This window comes from Apteryx mantelli, unplaced genomic scaffold (genome assembly GCF_036417845.1).
Source record: "Apteryx mantelli isolate bAptMan1 unplaced genomic scaffold, bAptMan1.hap1 HAP1_SCAFFOLD_93, whole genome shotgun sequence".
Lineage (NCBI taxonomy): Eukaryota > Metazoa > Chordata > Aves > Apterygiformes > Apterygidae > Apteryx > Apteryx mantelli.
The window spans coordinates 303,011-314,415 of NW_027118815.1; positions in this window are offsets into that span (position 1 = coordinate 303,011).

An 11,405-nucleotide genomic window follows, 5' to 3' on the forward strand; every position below is an offset into this window, starting at 1 on the left:
CGACTGGTAGCCCAATCGCTACGGCATTGCTGTTGCTAGTGAGGCCACAAGGTGGCTGCTTAATGTCATAACAGCAACTTGGGACCCCAGAATAAAAACCGCTACAGTGCTTAGAGGAGGATCTGTGTTTGCCCAGGTTAGGGAACCATCATTAAAGCTTTTTTTGGGGGGGGGGGGGAAGAGCTCCAAAACGAGACTCTCCCAGTGACCTTGGTGGTTTGATTCATTTGCAGGCTGACGTTCTGAGGGCTCGCAACTTGAAGAGGAGCAGCTCAGCCCATTTTGTTGATTTTGGTGATACTGTTTTAAGGAAGCGTGTAAGTACAGAAGGGGTCTGGAAGGCTTTTCAAACAAGACGGGAAAGAGCAAGGAAGACTGGAGAGTGGAAAAACTAGGTGCCGTGGGTACTGAAGTTGTTAAGGGCTGAGAGAATTTGGGGTTAAGCCTCTGAAAGGGGCTAAGGCACAAGGAGTAGTAAAATACTGTGAGTGAACACAAAGTTCCTCCCCAGTCTGTGCCTGTGCGTGCACCCTCGCTCTTGCAGACGCAGACACCCTGGAGCTGTAGGGAAACAGGCCAGCAGACCCACAAGTGGGCTTTGGGCACAGTGGTTTGCAGAGAGCTCTGCGTGTTTGGCAGGTGAACGGGGATGGAGAGTGGCAAGGGCTGTTCCAGGCTGTCTGGATCCATCCAGTTCTGCTCCCTGTCCCTCTGTCCAGCTCTCCATCCTTCTCTTTCTTTCCCCATGGCTCGGTCCGGTGCCCCATCCCTTTGTTTAGCTACTCTTTTCTCTGCCCAGCTGCCCATCCCTCTTGTACGCTTTCCATCCCTCTGTCAATACCTACATCCCTCTGACTGGCTCCCTGTTGCTCTGTCCTGCTCCTCTTCCTCTCCCTATCCCACTACCTGCTCGCTGTCCTTCTGTCCACCTCCCCATCCTTCTGCCGCTCTCATCTGTCTCTCTGTACCTCTCTTTGCCTCTCCAGCCCTCTGTCCTCCTCTCCAGCCTTCTCTTTCTATTTCCGTCCCTTTGTTCAGTTCCCCATCCATCCATTGGCCTCCCTATCCCTCTTTTCTGCTGTTCTATCCCATCTCTCTGTCTGACTTTCCCTCCCTCTTTTTCTCTCCCCACCCTTCTGGCTGGTTCTTCATCCTTCTCTTTCTCTTCCCATTGCTCTGACCAGCTCCCTGTCCCTCTCTTCCAGTCCCCATTCCTCTCTCTGGTTCTCCCCCCTTCTCTTTTGCTGCCTGTCCCTCTGTCTGCCTCCGCTTCCCTCCTTTCCTCTCTTTATTCTTCTGTCCACCTCTGTATCTCTGTTTTTCCCTCTTCTGCTCCCCAGTCCTTTGTGCAGCCCTCCATCCATCTGTCTGGCCCTCTATCCCTCTCTGTCTGTTCCTTTGTGCAGCACCCTTAACCCTGGGGCCAGGTCTCTAGTCTTCTTTCTCCATCCATCTGCCAAGCTCTTTATCCCTCTTTTCTTCTGTTCTGCTCCCTGTCCCTGTGCCCAGCTGAAGGTCTGTCATTGCTTTGTGTTTTGTCTGGTGTGGCAGGTGCCAAGAGGCAGTTGGCACTCAGCAGAGATGATCAGCAACGCCCAGAGGGTCCCATCAATCTGCCTGGTTCGGGTCTTGTGAGACACCTCTGCAGGGACTTTGCGTGCTCGGCAGGCAAGTGGGTTGGAGTGTGGCGAGAGCTTTTCCGGGCTGACTGGGTCCGTCCGGTTCCACTCCCTGTCCCTCTGTCCAGCTCGCCATCCTTCTCTTTCTTTCCCTGTCACTCTGTCCGGTGCCAGCAGCGACCAGTGGGTCCCATCAGTCTGCCTGGTTCCAGTCATGTCAGACACCTCTGCAGTGACTCTGCGTGTGGAGGGCTGTGGCTGTGCGGTGGGGGAGCAGTAATGGGCCAAAGATGCGGTGGGGGATGTAGCAGGCAGTGAAGAGGCTCCTGGGGAAGGAAGGTGTCATGGAGGCAGAGAGCAGCAGAGGCTCTGAGTACTCGGATGTTAGGACAGGTGCTCGTGGTAGGGCGGTCTGGAGCTGCTGTTGTTGTCTGTCCTACTCGTCAGCGCAGTCTGCAGTTATTGCGTCTTGTCCGCCTGTGCGCAGACGGGGCTGCTGTGTGGTGCAGCTTGAGTCACGATCGTGATGCTGGCATTGAGCCCAGTTTTCTGTCAGGTCTGCCTTTATGCAAACTGGTGTCTTCCCTACATCAGCCTTGCTCTGCTCCTCTTCCAGGAGCCTGCGCTCGACTCTGCTTTCTGGCACGCTGTCGTGTCATAGGGCTTTCCAGTAGGGTCTGTCTGACTTGGGCCGCTTGTGTTGTCCGCTAGGCAGCCTGAGTGAGTGAAGCAAAATCCTCCTCCTGTCACTGTCCCAGCCAGAGTCAGTTTCCCATCAGCTCAGTCTCTCCAGAGTTTGGAGTTTCTGGAGGCCTTAGTTTTTATCCTGCCTTGGCTGGACAGCGCTTTCTGAGAGTGTCTGTCAGCAGCACAGTTTCCCTGAGGAGGATGATCTACTGAAGGCTGGAGGTGGCCAGGTGCCTGAGCGAGCCTGACTGTAGGTGAGGGTTGCTGTAACATCCCTGCGATGAAATGGAGCCAGAGAGGGAGAGTGAAGCAGCACAGAGGGTCAGTCGTAATTGCGGAAACAATTATGGGCCTTGGACTAGGGAGTAGTTTTAGGAGGGCTGTGCCTCTCAGTAACCATTCTGGCCGCTTTGCAGGTGGCTGAAGCATAGTCCAGCAGTCAAAGGAGCATTGTCACAGCTGGGAGCTCTGTGGAGATCTGCGGCTGGCCATGGAAGATGAGCTCTGACTTGCAGCATGGACACAGCTAAGTCCTGGGGCTGCATTGCATGTGAGCAGGGCTGGGAGGTGGAAGCTGGTTTTGCCCTAGGTGGTTACTGGTGTTATTGGCTGTGGATGTTTGTCCATAGAGCTGAGAGGACCAAAAATATTAATTGTTTGTAACAGAGATGAATTAGTGCTTGTGGTGTTTCAGGTAGGTTCAGTGGAAGTGCAGCTTAGTGCAATCCTGTGGTGTGATTCTTGCATGTGCTCGCGTTTGAATGGTGGCTAAAACCAAGCCTATAAACAGCAACAGCAACTGTAACATGATTCTGGTGCATGTCTTCCTGTTCTGCTGCTCTTCTAAATGAAGGAGAAACTTTTTAAGCTGTGGGCAAAACCCCATGGCTTCTCTGTACTGTTCTCATGCTCATGGGTGCTTTGGTGTTTCTTGCTTAAAGCTGAGGGTTTGAAGTTTTTCACTTAAGGTTTATTGTTTAGTTTGTTGTTGAGGGTCTGTCACTCAAGGGTTATGGTTTATTACTTTATTTTGTGGGGCTCAGTCTTTATCAGTCAGAGTTTACAGTTTGGTCATTTAGCGATCAGGGCGCAGAATTTAAAATCCAACCTCATCCATAAATTTTAAAGCCTTGGCAACCATTTGCATTCCAAGATTTGCAGTTTGTCACTTAGGGTGCAGGGTTTACGGCTTACTGATAAACGAAAAGGGCTAAATCCTCGGATAATAAACTGTAAGCCCTGAAGCCTAAGCAGCAGGCTGCGAACCCTCCTTTGGGGTTTGTAATCTTCCCCTGTACCCAGCGTTCAGCTCTGTGCACTGACCTGAGGTCTGCGTTTCGTGTGGCTCAGGCCCATCACACCGAGACTGGCGATGTGATAGGTGAGCTGAGCGCTGTGAAAGTGTCCTGCAGGGCTCTAGTCTGGGGTAGGGCAGAAGTGCAGGCAGGCGGGATCAGGCATTTTCCTGTCAACTCTCAGAGCTGGATCCTATCCCTGAAGCAAAAAGCAGAGGGGGTAGGCTGTCGGCTACGCAGACACTTGCCACATCAAGGGCAGCAGCAGGAGCTGATCCTTTCCCAACAGATGGAGGAACCCTGGTGCAGTCATGACTCTTCGGGTGTTACAGGGTAAGGGGAAGCACGCTGGCACCAAGCCCCATGGCAGACTCACGCCCAGGTGTTGTTTATGCGCAGTAAAACAATAAACAGTTGCTTTATTCTTTGCACTCATGTCTGTGGTTCCTGCCGTCACTTTGCCTGAAGATGATGCCCGGGGAGAAGGTTACACATTGTGTGTGGTGCTGGGAGCTGGTCCCCAAGTCCCTCGTACTTTGGTGTCCCTGCAGTTCCCAGGGAACCCAGTGCTGTTCACAGGGCTGTGGGGAATTTCCCTTGCATTGCCTGGACCTTGGGGCATCATCCTGGGGGCAGCCAGGGCCCCTCCAGGGCTGCGTGAGGTCCCCAGCCTGCTCCCAGATTTGCTTTCAGCACTTCACAATGTCCTTCATGTGTGGGCCTGTGTGCCTGGAGCTGGCAGATAGTTTCCGTGGGGATGGGGGGAGCCTGCAGGCACCGTCCCATCAGCCGCGTTGAGCCCTGTGATGTGCCTTATGGTCCCTTTGGTGTGCATCAAGACCCTTCATTTGTATTTTGGTTTGCCTCAGAGCCCTGTGTTTGCCCTTTGATACCCTCAGGACCCCTCAATTCACATTTTGGGTTGCCCCGTGTGCCTTTTGGTGTGCCCCAGGGCCCTGTGTTTGCTTTGCAGTACACCACAAAGTTCTCCGTTTAGCTTTCTCCCCTGTCCCAGAGTTTTCTGGGTGCTTCTTGGTGTGCCCCAGGGCCCTCCCTTTGCCTTTTGGTGCCCCCAGAGTCACTCTGTTTGCTCTATCATTGCCTTCTTTTACTTTTTTTGCACCCACAGCTCTGGATTTGTTCTCTCGTCCCTTGAATACTCCCTTTTCCTCTCTGTACACACCAGGGGTCTCCCTTCAGGTTTCAGCAACCTGCTCTCAGGAGTGGGGGTGCCTCTGCTACCCTGGGAGCCCGAGCTGTCTGTGATGTTGCTGATGGCCATTCCCTCTCTCTGGTTCTCAATGGGCTGCAGCTGTGGACCCTAGGGCTGGGATGAGCCCCAGGTGGGGCTGGGGGTGGCTGGGACAAGCCCCAGGTGGGGGCAGGACGAGCCCCAGGTGGGGCTGATGGCAACAGTGGGCACACACTGGGGCTGGGGCTGCAGTTGGGGGAAGCCTGCACTGAGGCTGGTCCGGGACAATGGAGCTGCCACCGAACACTGCCCGCTGGGACAGGCACGGCAGCTGCACCGCGGAGGAGGTGAGCAGAGCGAGGGTGTCCGTGCTCGGGGCTGCAGCTCCCCCACATGCCAGGGGTCCCGGTGGACAGGAGCATCCCAGGCAATGCAGCACAACCAGGGCGCACCGGGCCGGGAGAAACTGCACCGGGGCTGGGGATGGCAGTGCACCGGGGCAGTGGGGGCTGGCCGAGGACGTGGTGGGGAAGAGCGGTGCACTGGGGCCATGGAGAGTGGGGAGGAAGGGGGTGCGCCGGGGCTATGGTGGTGGCGGGGGGGAAGGGGGTGCGCCGGGGCTTTGGTGGGGTTTAGTGCACCGTCGGAGTAGTGCGGCGGGGGGTCCTGGGTCAGAGCGGGACCGTGTTGGGGTGGGGGAGGAGGGATCCCAAGGGAATCTCTGGGGAGGATCGGGGGGGGGGGGGGGACAGGGGCAGCATCAGAGCCGACCCGGGGCCGGTCGCGGCGGTGTCGTGGGAGTCCGGGGCCGGTGCTGGGGATCGCGGGGCCGCGCTCCCGGCTTTGCGGCGGTATCCGGGTCCCGAGGGGGGGGAATAGGGGCGCGACGGAACGGAATCGCCAGAGGGTCAAACCTGACGAAGCGCTGCACAAACCCCCCCCCCCACGGCATGCCGGGAGCAGTAGTCTTCCGACACTGGGCTTCCGGGCGGCCATGTTGCTTTGCGCGGCATGCCGGGAGCAATAGTCTTCCGGCACGGGGCTTCCGGGAGGCCATTTTAGCCTGCACGGCACTCTGGGAGGTATAGTCTTTTGGCAATGGTTTTCCCGGTGGCCATTTTGCTCTGCAGGGCATGCCGGGAGGTGTAGTCTTCCTATATTGGCCTTCTGGGAGACCAAGTTGCGCCTCTCGAGGTGGCAGGAGGTGCAGGTCTCCGTCAGCGGGATTCCCAGCAGCCTTTTGCGTTGTGCTCTGTGGCAGGCCTGGAGCTGTAGTTCCAGGTGCCTGTGCCTTTTCCACCCTGCAGCAGTGGCCTGCTGTGTCTGGTCCTTACTGGACATGTGCCGCTCACGCAAGAGTCCCCATAGGTCATCGGGGACAGTGGAATTTCTGTATTTTTCCCTCGTACAGGTCAGGAAGTGTTTTGCATCTCTGGTGTGACCAGGCAGGGTTGTCCCCAGGGGCTGGGGCTGTTCCTCTCAGCAACGGGGAGGGCAAGGAGAGTGTGAGGGGCTGTGTGGACTGGTAGTCATAGCTTTGCTCGGGACTGGGGCTAGTTAGGCATCAGCTATGAGGAGCAGTGGTGCTGGGAGGGCTTGGTGCAGAGCTGTCCTGTTATGCAGCACAAGAGAAAGTCCTCAAGGAAACGTGATCAGCACTGTTTCTGTCCAAGGAGCCTAGAACAGGCTGAGAGACCCTGGAACAGCCACAGGTACCTCACAGCAGCCCCAGGGACACTGTGTCCCTGCCTCCCAAGGTCATTGCATTCAGGTACCTTTAACTGTGTGGAAAGAGCCTGTAGGAGGCCTGGGCATGCATACAGAGAATCCCCAGTTGCCTCTAAGGACCTGGAACTATAAGTATTTTCTTTGCAAAGATGCGATCTCTTTGATGCCTTGCTGCTGCTTCTGTGTTGCTTGGTACCCAGGTCTACTGTGTTCAGAGCCACCCTTCTTGCTGCCCTCTGCTCTGTCTCAGCTGCTGGCCAGAGCAAAAGGGGTGTACGGCTAAACACGAGGCCAGGGTGTCTCAGCTGCCTGCTATAGGACAAACAGGAAGGGGAATCGGTGACAGGAAATGAAAGTACATGTGGATGAGAAACAGCTGCTTTAGAGGACTAAGATGCAACTGAGATGCAACAGGGGCAACTGAGAGGAGTAGAAGTAATGGGGGAAAATGGTGATGAGGAAGGTGTGTTGTTAGACGCAGTACAGTGGAGAAGAGAGGGAAAAATTGCTCCTATGATGAAATAAAAACTGTTCTCAAGAGATATTTGCTTTTTGCCCTTCAGGTTATGAATCTGCATGACTTCCTGAGAACTTTTCTGAGCATGTGGTGTTGTGGGTCATGACTGCCTGGGCAGCGGTCCCTAACTTGTCTGCCAAGACTATGCAACAGCTGACAGCTGCCTGTGGAATGAAAGCAAAGGCCAACTTCTCAGAGGTAAGAGATAGGGTCCAAGCAGGAAGATTATGGCGGGTGAGTTAATGCCCCAGAATCTTCAGTTTTCCCCCTTGTCTCCCCAGGACTCACACATTTGCTCCCTAGTTCCCTCAGGACCTATCTATTTGCCTTTAGGTGTGCTCCAAGGCACTGCATTTGTTCTCCTGTCCGTTAAGAAGTCTTTGTTTCTCTCTAGATCCTGCAAGATTACAAGGATCACTCTGGAGCCCTTCTTCATGCGCTGGAGCCCTCTGTCGGCCCTCCAGTCCCTTTAGCAGCTGTCCATTCTGCTTTGGCCCCCTCCTTTGGCCTTTTAGTTTCCACCCGCAGACCTCTGTTGGCCCTCTAGACCCCTTAGCGCCCCCTCTAGTGCACTCTGGACTACTCTTTCAGCCTTCTTTTGTGCCCCAGAGCCATCTTCTGGCCTTCCAGCCCCTTTCACACCCCTCAAGTCCCTTCTGAACACCTCTGGAGGCCTTTGTTGTGCCCCGGAGCCCTGCTTTGGTCACCCGGCCCTCTCAGCAACCCTCTAGTCTGCCCTGGACCCGTCTTTTGGCCAAAATTGTGCTCCAGAGCTGTCTTCTGGCCCCCCAGCCCTCTGTGGAACCCTGTAGTCTCCTCAGAGTCCCTCCGGAGCCCTCCGTTGGCCCTCCAGCCCCTTTAGCAGCCCTCTATTCTGCTTTGGCCCCCTCCTTTGGCCTTTTGGTTTACACCCACAGACCTCTGTTGGCCCTCTAGACCCCTTAGCACCATTCTGGTCCCCTCGGAACCTTTCCAAAGGCCTTTGTCATGCCCCAAAGCTGTCTTGTGACCCTAGAGTCCCCTTAGGACCCGTCTAGTCTGCTCAGAACCCTTCCCAACATCTTTGTTGTGCCCTGGAGCCCTCTTTTGGCCATTCACATCCCATAGGAGCTCTTCTGTCTCCTCAGAGCACCTCCAGAGGTCTTTCTTGTTGCCCTGTTTTTATGTCTTGGCCGTGTAGTCTCCTCAGAAGCCCTCTGGTCTGCTCAGAACCCCTCATGGGGTGCTTGTTGTGCCCCAGAGCTGTCCAGCACACCCCCCCCCCCAGCCCCCTTCAGAACCCTCTAGTCTCCTCAGAAGCCTTCCACGTTTCTTCCTTGTTCCCCAGAGTGGTGTTTTGGCCATGTAGAGCACTTAGCACCTCCCTAGTGTGTTCTGGACTACTCTTTCAGCTTCCTTCTGCCCCAGAGCTGTATCTTGGCCCTCTAGACCCCTTAGGACCCCTCTTGTTCCCCCAGAACACCTCCGGAGACCTTGGTTGTGCCCCAGAGCTGTCTTCTGGCCCTCCACACCCTGCAGAACCTCTCTTGTCCCCTCAGACCACCTCTGGAGGTCTTCCTTGCTCCCCAGCTTTTACTTTTTTGCCCATCTAGTGCCCCTAGGACCGCTCTAGGGTGTTCTGGGCTACTTTTTTGCCTTCCTTGTTTCCCAGAGCTGTATCTTGGCCCTTTAGGACCCCGGTAGACCCCTCAGAATCCCTCCAGAGCCCTTCCTCATGCCCTGGAGCCCTCTGTTGGCTGTCTAGCTTCTTTAGCAGCCCTCTGTTCTGCTGTGGCCCTCCTTTAGCCTTTTAGTTTCCCCCTGCAGGCCTTTGTTGGCCCTCTAGACCCCTTAGCGCCCCCTCTAGTGCACTCTGGACTACTCTTTCAGCCTTCTTTTGTGCCCCAGAGCTGTCTTCTGGCCTTCCAGCCCCCTTTGGAACCCAGTAGTCTCCTTAGAACCCCTCCAGGTTTCTTCCTTGTTCCCCAGAGTCATTGTCTGGCCATGTAGGCCCCTTAGCACCCCTCTAGTGCACTCTGGACTACTCTTTTGGCCTTCCTTTTTCCCCAGCACTGTCTTCTGGCCCTCCAGCCCCCTTAGGATGCCTGTAGTCCCCTCAGAATCCCTCCAGAGCCCTTCTTCATGCCCGGGAGCCCTCTGTTGGCCATCCAGCCTCTTTAGCAGCCCTCTGTTCTGCTTTGGCCCCCTCCTTTGGCCTTTTAGTTTCCACCTGCAGACCTCTGTTGGCCCTCTAGACCCCTTAGCACCACTCTAGTCCCCTCGGAACCCTTCCAAAGGCCTTTGTCATGCCCCAAAGCTGTCTTGTGACCCTAGAGTCCCCTTAGGACCCGTCTAGTCCGCTCAGAACCCTTCCCAACATCTTTGTTGTGCCCCGGAGCCCTCTTTTGGCCCTCCGCTTCCCACAGGACATCTCCTGTCCCCTCGGAGCACCTCCAGAGATCTTTCTTGTTGCCCTGTTTTTATGTCTTGGCCAGGTAGTCTCCTTAGGAGCCCTCTGGTCTGCTCAGAAGCCTTCCAGGTTTCTTCCTTGTTCCCCAGAGTCATGTTTTCTCCATGTAGAGCGCTTAGCACCCCCCTAGTGCATTCTGGACTACTCTTTCAGCTTCCTTCTGCCCCAGAGCTGTATCTTGGCCCTCTAGACCCCTTAGGACCCCTCTCGTTCCCCCAGAACACCTCCAGAGACCTTGGTTGTGCCCCAGAGCTGTCTTCTGGCCCTCCACACCCTGCAGAACCTCTCTTGTCCCCTCAGACCACCTCTGGAGGTCTTCCTTGCTCCCCAGTTTTTACTTTTTTGCCCATCTAGTCCCCCTAGGACCCCTCTAGGGTGTTCCGGACTACTCTTTTGGCCTTTCTTGTTCCCTAGAGTTGTCTTTTGGTTTCTAGCTCCTTTAGGACTTCTGTAGTGTTCTCAGAATTGTTCCTGAGGCCTTTTTTATGCCCTAGAGTGCTCTTTTCATCGTTCAGTTGCCTGAGCACCCCTGTTTTCCTCTGGGCCACTTGGGAGGCCTTGGTTGTCTTCTTCTGGCTTCTTTTAGTTCCTCTCTAGTCTCCGTAAGAGATGTCTGATCTGTTCTGGATTCCTCTTTAGAGCTTTGTTGTTCTGCACAGATCTCTGTTTGTCCTGTAGAGCCCTGAGGAGCCCCTTTATTTTACTTTGGACTATTCTTTCAGCCTTCCTTTTGTTCCCAAGCTCTGTTTTGGCCCTTTAGACCTTGTAGGACCCCTCTAGTGCCTTCAGAACCTCTTTTGGAAGCCTTTTTTGTGCCCTAGAGCCCCGTGTTGGTTCTCCAGTCCTCTTAGCACCCCTCTTGTCTCCTTGTGTGTCTCATTCATCTAGAGAAACAGAGCTCGTGTTCCCCTGGAGATCTACCCATTTTGCCCACTGATCCCTTTTTCTAATTATTCTAGCTACTATATAGGAAACATCTCTCTTTGGAAGTACTCACATTACAGAAGCATACATGTTCCAGGAGTTTATTTTGATCTCTTGCTTTACCCTACAGGAAATGCCGCCCTGCTAGAACAGCTGTGCTATCTGCGGTTCTGAACCAATCACAGGACTGTGGTATAGTGTGCCCTTTATAGGTTATGTGGAACGTTGTAGCTTTCTTCCTAAGCATAAGCAGAAGTGATTTCTAGTTTTTAATGCAAAGGCTAGTGCTAGTTAGGGTAAAAAATAACATACCTCCTGATATTATGGATACAGTATATGAAGTCTCAGTAACCAAGCAGATGGTCTGCTTCATCAAAGAGGTCTGTTTATCCTTTCTATGCTCTCCATTCTAGATATTGAGTGGAAGAAAAAGCCTTGCTTCTGCCTAGCCCTATGTATTTATGGGTGCCATTGGTTTGCCCCTCCTCTTCCAAGGGCTTGTGGGTGGGTCAGTGGGTGGGGTTAGGGTTACATAAAGCCAGGGTCTGGGGCCAGGGAATTCATTCTGCTTTTGTTCTGCTATGGGAGCAGTGCTCTGGAATTGCCTTGGCAAATAACAGCATTTGAGGAAGTGAAGCTACCCAGGAAGATTTATTGCTGCGTTTGGAGAAGCAAAGGCCATTCCTTAATGTAAGAGCAAGGGGATGGCTCAAGCTGGAGTTGTGAGCATGCCAGAAAGCTGTTTGTTGCAGGCAGTTTTTTTCTTGGGGTCAATATCTTGGTGTGGGGGTGTTCAGGGGTGAGAGAGGGCTTCTGAGTCTCCAGTTGTATCTTCTGTTACCTGTCAGTATTGTTTTCTGGTGTTTCTGTGTTTACTGTGGAAGGGATGGAGCTTCATCACTGGACTCTTTCAAGAGGATCACACTTGAGGATTTGTTTGTCCCTCTCCTGGACTGCAGACAAGAGGAGACAGCAGAGGTCCTGGGAAAACATT